Source organism: Cyprinodon variegatus, unplaced genomic scaffold, assembly GCF_000732505.1.
Source record: "Cyprinodon variegatus isolate N-32 unplaced genomic scaffold, C_variegatus-1.0 Scaffold84, whole genome shotgun sequence".
Taxonomy (NCBI): Eukaryota; Metazoa; Chordata; class Actinopteri; order Cyprinodontiformes; family Cyprinodontidae; genus Cyprinodon; species Cyprinodon variegatus.
Window position 1 is genome coordinate 887624 of NW_015150537.1, and position 8932 is coordinate 896555.

The window sequence follows — 8932 nt, forward strand, 5'->3', positions numbered from 1 at the left end:
TTGTTGTTGTTTTTCCTCATAATATATTTATTCCAATTTTAGCAGTTTAAACAAACATCTGGAAAAATATACAAAATACGATCACAGCAATAGTAGCGTTACTGTTCAAGTCAAAATAAAATAGAGACAACAAATTGCCTCACTCTATATTGGTTCCAATGCGACTGATCACATTTCGTGCTTAGCCTCTTATACTGATAATTAAATTTGACAGTATATGTCCTCCGATAAATTGTCTTTGGGAACCTCAGTTCACATGTTCTTCAATCACTTGCACCATCTACTGAGGTATTCAAAGTCTTGACATAATTAATGAAGGAATTCCAAATAGATTCAAACAGGTCCTGTTTGTCCTTTAATATATGCATAGTTTTTTCCAGAGGGAGGACAAATAACATTTTTTTTTTTAGTCCTTTTCTGTGACTCCCGATCTCACACAGTGGCTTCAAAAGTATTCATGACCATGGACTTTGGATAGGCCATTCTAGCCCATTAACCAGCTTCATTTAAAACCATTTAACCAATTAAATTCAATTTATTTATATAGCGCCAATTCACAAAACATGTAATCTGAAGGTGCTTTAACAGCCATACATACATACAGTCAGGATATATCATACCCCTGACTGAATGTTTAGGGTGACTGTCCTGTTGCAAAGTGAATCTTTATTCTGAAGTCTTCTTCAACCTCTAACAGGCTTTCGTTTGGATTAAACTCCATCTAACTTCCCATCACCTCTGACCAGCTCCACAGGCCCATGCTGCTACCGCTGTGTTGTGAACGGTGTGTTCAGGGGCATGTGGAGGACAAGTCCTCAACCACAGCCTTTGTTTGTGGTATGTCGCACAACACATCTGCTGTGACACATATGGCTGTGGTAAATTGTAAACACATCCTGTAACACATCTACCCATAAGATGGCATTTTTATTTCTACTTAGATGTGTCGTATTTGTATTTACCTGCTTTCTTGTTACCTTTTTATTATCATTTCTAGTTTTTTTGTATCCCTTGTACGGCACTCTGATAAATCTGTGGTTGTTGTAAAGCACTTAATAAATGAAATGTGTCTGGCTGATCTTCAAATTCCTTTCTTTTAACACAGTTCTTTTTTCAGCCACAAATTAAGTTGAATTAACAGATTCTACAACCTGAGCTGTTGATCTCTACAGCTCCTCCAGAGTTGCCCATCTTATTAGCTGGTTCTTTGAATAATCCTCTCCTAGTCCAGTCTGTCAGTTTCTCTAGACTTCCATGTTCTTAATGTACAATGCCAAATCCAAATGTTTTTTTTCTAGATCCATATGAGGATGCACTGTAAATACCCCATGCAACTTTTCCTCCTTTCCACACCTTCTTTTAACTAGTGAGCTGATGTGACAAGTGAATTTCTCCATTCTGAGATCAATAAAGTGTGTTTTCTATCTTGCTAGGTCTGCAGTTGCTCCATCTTCTTACCGTTGTATATCTATCAAACCTCTGAGACCGTCACAGAGCAGCTGCATTTATACTGAGATTAAATGCCCTAACAGGGGGATCTCAATAGGGATCCCCCTGTCGTTTCCAAAATTCTTGGAAACGACAATGAAAGTATTTTAAAATCTAAATCCACTTGGAAGTACGAATAACTGTAAAATCCCCAAATCAGAGAGGAAGAGTCATTGGATACAGATCGATCCAAACATTATTGTGGGATTTCATAAATATGAAGCCAAATGAAATGACCCTGCACAGAGACTCACTATTGTAATAAAGTGAATCTGTTGTGGAATCTCCCCTCATCGATCATGGTCACATTTAGGTCAGAGACCCTCCTCTAGCTGCAGGTTCCTCCCTCCTATTGGTCAGTCTTAAAACCAGTCAGCACTGATTGGCTGGAACCATATGTAGTCAGTTATAACTGGCACAATTTTCTCTGCATGGTATGTCCCCTTGGCTCCAGAGCAAAGTGGAGCAGTGTTCTCAGAGAGGAAGGGGATGCAAGGTTTTTCATGCATTTTATGGATCATTAGGGAGAACTGCTTCTAGTATAATCTGTTGGGAGGGTTTAAATGATAAAAGTCTCTATGATTACACCTCGTTCTGCAGCATGTTTCAGCTGATGACATAACTCTGAGCCAAAGCAAACAGGGTGGAGGGTTACTGTGTGAATGCACACTCTGATTCACTGCATCCATATGTACATAGACTGCAGCTTGGTTTACAGAAAAATTCTAATTTTCAATTTAGAATTCTTCTAAAAAAGACCAAACCCAACTAGATAAAAAAAAAACAAAAAAAAACTGTTTAATCATGAATGCATTTTTTTCAAGGTTAGCTTTTCGTTTTCCCCGCAACTTATAAAAACAAATTTATTAAGAACTGTATTTTGTTTCTCTAAAATTTGTAAAAAAAAAAATAAAAAAAAAAAACTGAAAACTATTGCACTTAAAAGATTTTTTAATGCTGTGTTATTTTCATTTTTTAGTTCATTTCAAATCCTGTAAAAACTCAAATCACATTAAAGTCATGTCAGAAAAACAATTTTAGTTAATTTAAAAGATGCATCATACACAGTGAAATTAAACGTCCAACATCAAATGCATTCAACATATAGAGAGACAGACATATATTGGCCACATAAAGTTTGTTTAACTCATCAATATCAATTTTTAATTGATCCTAAAAATGGAATTGACTCAATTTAAATAATTTCTTCAGCACATCTGGTGTCAACAGCTGCATCAGTGCTTCTCAGTCAAATTTGAAATTAAAGTTTGCTTTCAGTTCTTACAATAAGCAACCACATTCTATTTGACTGCTAAAACAATATAAATTAGAATCAGGTAAGATAAACCCACAATAAGTTAATTTACAGAATGCTGGTGAAGGTTCTCAGTCTTCCAGGTCATAGTAATTCGGTAGAAATTCAAAAACATATCCACTGGACTTGGTTTCCAAGTCCAGAAAAAGAGAAAGCTTCCTGGAGAGGTGGCGAAATGTCTTCAAAGCTTGGAAACCAAGTCCAGTGGATATTTTTTTGAATTTTTACAGAATTAATTTACAGAAGGAACAGGTATTAAAAAGGCAACTGGAATAATTATTTTGAGTATCTTTAGGAGCTATACAGGAATCACTTGTCCCACTATGGGGTTCCATCTAAAACTAAGTAAAACGAGGGCTTAATGTTTGGGTTTTTCATGCCCAATGTGGGACGACATATTTTCTCAGAAATTCAAATTGTATCTTTATAGATTCAGTGCTAAAAAATACAATATTTTGTGGCAAACTTTCTGGCTGCAGCAAACCCTGGAAAACCATTGAAGATATTTAACCCTTTAAAGCCTGGATTGTGAAATAACTGACAGAAAACTCAATTTCTTCTATTAGAGTTGTCAAGTAACTTTCTGACAAATGAAATAATAAAATAATACTTTTTGAATAAGTTAAATTAGAACATTTATTTGCATCAATTTTGATACATTAAGCATTTCTATATAATCTTTTACACATTTTCTGTTCACCACATTTGTCTGATTGGGTACGTCTGGGTTTTCAAGCACAAAAACATCCCAATTATGATACAGAAGTCTTAAAAACTCATGTATTAAATGTGATACTCTTGACTTTAAAGGGTTAAAAAGGAATTTCCTCTCCTCTGTGCTGCAGCAGCTGTGAGGTTGGTCCATCAGTGGCTCTCCTCTACTGATACAACTTCTTCAAGTCCGGACAGGAAACACCATTTGTTATGGAAATCTCTGAAGTTTTCTCTCTCTGGTTCTTTTTCCTGAGAAGGGATCACTCGGGACAAACTCTTTAAATAAGACTTCATATTGTATATGTTTTAAATAACCATGAGACATGACAACATGATTTTGACATAAATTGCAATCTTACTCAGATTAGAGAAGTTGTATAGGGTTACAGCATCTCACTTTAATAATCCCAGAGGGAAATTGCTTTTGTTACATGCTCCAGTTACAGTTTTATATGTATATACACACATCCAACTACACAATATAATAAAGATAAAAAATAAGAATAAAAAGATAAATATATACACATCTAGCTCTTCTGTGTACATCATAGATGTTTGCAGCTGAGGAGACATCCATGGTTCTAGTCGTATCAAAATATTACAAATTATTCTTAGATCAAGGACACCGCTCTCATTCCATTCCCAAATCTATGCCACATACCTAATAAAGAGGATAACTGCATATCTGGAAGGAGGAACTGTCCCAATTAAATAAACTGACCCCAACAGGCAGGTAATATTAGGGTTTAACAGATTCACACATCATTAAATAATAATAATCCTAACAATCTTTACAGAGTTTCATTATCAATGACCTCTCTTCTTCCTTGAAGAACAAACATTTCCTACCACATTTTCTTTAGGCTGAGAGATTTACAAGATTTTCAGCTGATAATAGAATGCTAAAGGTATTACAGATGCTTTTTCAAAGTTTTATCATTTTGAGATTTTAATTTCTCCCTGTTGCTGAATCTTAAAGCTTTGAAATATTCCAGGTATACATCTATATCCTAAATAATATTTGGTCATAATGTTCAAGGTTGGTGAGCTGTGCCATCCCAGGTGTCTAAACTCACTGGGAGGAAAAACAGTAAGAGCTTTGTTAAGGCGTCCTTGAGTTGTCTTATTTATTTAAAAAAAGTTTAACAAAATTTTGATTTTTAGCTGTCATTAGATTCTGTCTATTTACTATCTGAACGCTAACACAAGATGTTTAACCTTGTTTAAAATCTCCCTATATTAGTGTATGCTATGAAATATTACATGATATAAAGTTGTTTTACACTGACTGTATGAGATTATAGAAAACTGATTATACCAAAGTAAAAGCTTCAAAGCAATTGTGTTAAAGCTTTGTTGAGTCTTGAGTTCTATATTTCCTCAAATAGTGGACATGAATCCTGTCCCTCCTTCTTATCTTCTGCCCTTCTTCTTCTCAATATGTTGCCAATCCCTTTGTCTCTCATATCAGACTTTCGCTTCCTCTCCTCTTCCTCCCTGCCTTCCCTCCTGCAAGAGGAGACGCCTCCCCCCTACAGCACATTAGATATCCACGCTCTGCAGTATCTGTAAAGGCATCCACATTGTTCTGCAGTTCAGTGTTGGTATCCATAAATCCAATTTGCCTGGTGTGTTTGGCTGTTTGAGACTCTGGCGTGTTGAAGTTGCACACACATGCATTCTTTTGCATTCTAGTGCAGACTCCTGGCTGCAGCATCTTGCGTATGTAACTGTATTTCAATGTGCACAACAATGTATCAGCTTTCTGTGCAGCTGCTTCTGGGGATGCCTGTTCTGTTGTGCAGACTCACAGTTTTAATTACTTGTGTGGGTGTGGGTGGGTGATAGCTCCAGGTCTAACTGGCTGTCGGTTCTGATAAGGCCGGCGGTTTGGAGGCTGCTGCTGAGTGTGGATCTGCTGAGAAGGAGCAGAACCATTAGACACGCTGCAGTGCCTACAGAGAGGGGAGAGAAGAAGGGGGGAGATGGATGATGAGACGGAGATAGGGAGAGGTTTGGGGGAAAGGGGGATGGAGTGAGACTGAGACTGGGAGGGAAGGAAGACAGAATGGTGGGAGCAGCAGGTGAAGGTGTGAAGATGATATTTTGGGGGAGGAGACACTGAGTGAGAACAGGGAGGGACCTGAGTAACCTTACATGTTAATATCGGAGTTCGGTGCTGCAAAGACATAAACACATTATCGTCTCCAAATAACACTAACAGCAGAAAATAAGGTTTCATTTTGATGAGATTTGATTTAGAGATCAACAGGAAGTGGTGCATTATTTGGGGAGAACTTTGTCAAAACTGTTTGTTTGTTTTTTATCTACATATATGCATGTTTTAGAAATCCATTTAGCTTTAATAGCCGCCTTTACCTCATCTGCATTGTTGGTTCTGGTGTCTCCAATCTTCCTCTTGATTCCGTAGATTCTTCATGTGGTTCTCCAGGGTCATTGGGTCGGTACCGAGCTTGTCAGCAGAAGTAGGCGATCTGAAATATCAGTAGATCCCTTTGTTGACTGCAGAAAATCCAGTCGATCAGAATCAGTAGATGACTGGTTCCCTAAATCCTCGCTGACAGGAAACTTCATGCTGGGCTTGAAGAAACACTGATTCTGTTTTTTTTTTTTTTTTCTTCATTTAACCAGGTAAACCCCATTGAGATCTGGATCTCATTTTCAAGGGGGACCTGGGCAGAGATCTGCAATACACTGCAACCTGGTTAAAAAAAATCAATTAATACATATGCACAAATATAAAACAATAAAAAATTCTTAAAAGCAGTGAAACTGTTTCATAGAAGCTTGTTGTCTATCTTTACGAACCGCTCGAAATAAATCCAATGAAATATTGTCTGACATCTTGAGCTCAGACTGGAGCTGATTCCACGCTGTAGGAGCCAACACACCGTATGCTTTCTTTCCTTTATCAGTTCGAAAACAAAGAACATGTAGAAGAATAAAGACATTTGAGCCTAAAAAATGTGGACAACTAGATCTATGCAAAAGAGAGCTTAAGTATGTTGGTGTTAGTCCAAGAAGAGATTTATATATTAGGATCATCAAATGATTGTTTCTCCGAACACTTAAAGGAGGCCAATCAGTTTTTGCATACAAATCACAAGGATATATCAAACGTCTACTACCAGTTATAAACCTTAAAGCACAACGTTAATCTCAAACATAATTTAAACTTTTCTTTATCGTTAAAGAAGACTTTGGATCGCTGAGTAACATTCTGGTTCTCGTTCTCCTCAGTCTTGTAGGACTCTAGTAGTCCATGTGTTGGACCGTCCATGCCTGGTGGAACCTGATTTCGTCCTATTGTTAAGTTTCCCTATTTCAATCTTCTTGACAAACCTTTCAAAACTCTACTTATCCCTTATGTCGATGAACGTTTTCCAGCCACAGTTTACCAGCCACTGGTAACACTATTGTTAGATACAGACCTCTTTGAACAACCAGCTACTTTAGTGATGACCGTTAGGAGTTTTTTCTTAGAGGAGAGGTTATTGACTGTCCTCTGGACACATGTCCGTTCAGCAGACGTTTTCTCCAAGATGGTGTCTCCTACTGACCCAGACTGAGACCAATTAAAGCCTTAGAAAACCACAGGCGTTTGGAGTTTATTAGCAGCTAATTAGGCAGAAGCCAAAATCTCCTATTTTTCCCTAGGCTGGTGAAAGCATCACCTGCGGTACTCTGCCTCTAATTGGCTAATACTCACAGCCTCTACTGATTACATTGGTTAACTGTAGGCATGACGACCAGTGAGCCAATCGGAGGCAGATATGGGAGGTCCATGCTGAGCTCAATATTGCTCACATAATAAATAACATTAACAAGTTTACTTTCATTGATTTTCCTTTAGGATTTGAAATGAATCGGTAATATGAAGCCAGCTAGTCAAACAACACTTTTTTTCTCTAATTACAAACGTCCTCATGAATGAACATTAGCCAGCAGTTCAGCTAATGTTAGCGATGCTACACCGTTAGCCTAACGTCGAGGCCCGCTCTGCCCCCCCATCCCTGTTGGACAAGAGGACGCAGCCTGCGAATTGAGACGCAGCTGCTGTCAGTAAAGAGGAAGGCGCCCTTTGCCAAAGATGCCGATAGAACTTTGGATGAAGACGTCAACTATGCTAGGTGCACGTGGGTTATTTTTTTGTTCTACCTCGTAAATGATAATAACATGTCAGTACTGGTTTGGGAGACAATAAATGTATCTTTTATGTGGAATATATATATATATATATATATATATATATATATATATAGACATATTTGTATATATACACTCATATAGGCCTATATATATTTGCTCATACATATATATGAGTTATACTATAATAGTTTATTTCAATTTTAAAAGTTTATCAACTTTTCAGTTTATCCGTCTGGTTTTGATGCATTTTATTTTTAAATATAAGAAGAAATATGAACAAGGATGTCAAGTAAACATGTTTTATTTAAATAAATGTTTAGAAAAATAACTGAAACAGTATGATCTGTGTTTTATATCCATGCAGGCTGTCTGTGTGACCAGTAATACCAACAAACTGCTCCTGATTAAGTTAGGTTAATTTTAATAGTGGCCCACTCTAACTGTTGCATATCAGCTGTTCAAAGAGACAGTTTGCAAAACAAACTACTGACTTGCTAAGTGAGAGAAAAAGTGTCATCCATGTGGATGTAATAATTGTCTCTCACTAGTATGTAGGACAGTGTTTAGTTATTTCATAATCCTACCTCCCTGAGATCAAATTGCAGAAATTAGATAACATTAAGTAAATAGTACAAAGGAATTTTTGGATAAACAACATAGAGCGGTTTTACATGTCCTTGTTTCTGGGCTACATTAAAAAAGATTGAGAGTATACCCACTTCTCCAGGGACCACTACACTGCTGTGTACCACAGTATGAGCACAGGGCCACAAATCTGCTTTATTCATGTAAATGCTTCATAAATTCAATCATGTCTAACCCTATTTTCTGATTTGTTCTTCATGGTTACCATTTAGGGGTGATGATCTTCAAGATAAGTGACATCATCAGAACCAGTTTTGCCTCTTTTTACTCCCTCGTTATTGCTGAACTCCACTCTGTTCCTTTTTGTCGTTTTTCAGGAAACAAAAGATCAATTTTGGCCCTTGTTGGCTCCTCCCCACACACACACACACACACCCTGCCCTGTGACTTCCCCATCCATCTCTTTTACCCTTCCGTTCCCATGAATGCAGCACTTCCTAAACTCTCTCTGTATGCTTTTTCTCTTCTTTTTCCATATGTGTGATCGAGGCTGAAGTAGGGAACGGAGAGGAGAGATTCTCTATGGCAGAAAGTGAGGAAGGAAGGGGAGGGAGGTAGCTAGAGAGGGAGGGAGGGGACGGAAGGGAGGGGAGCGAGAGA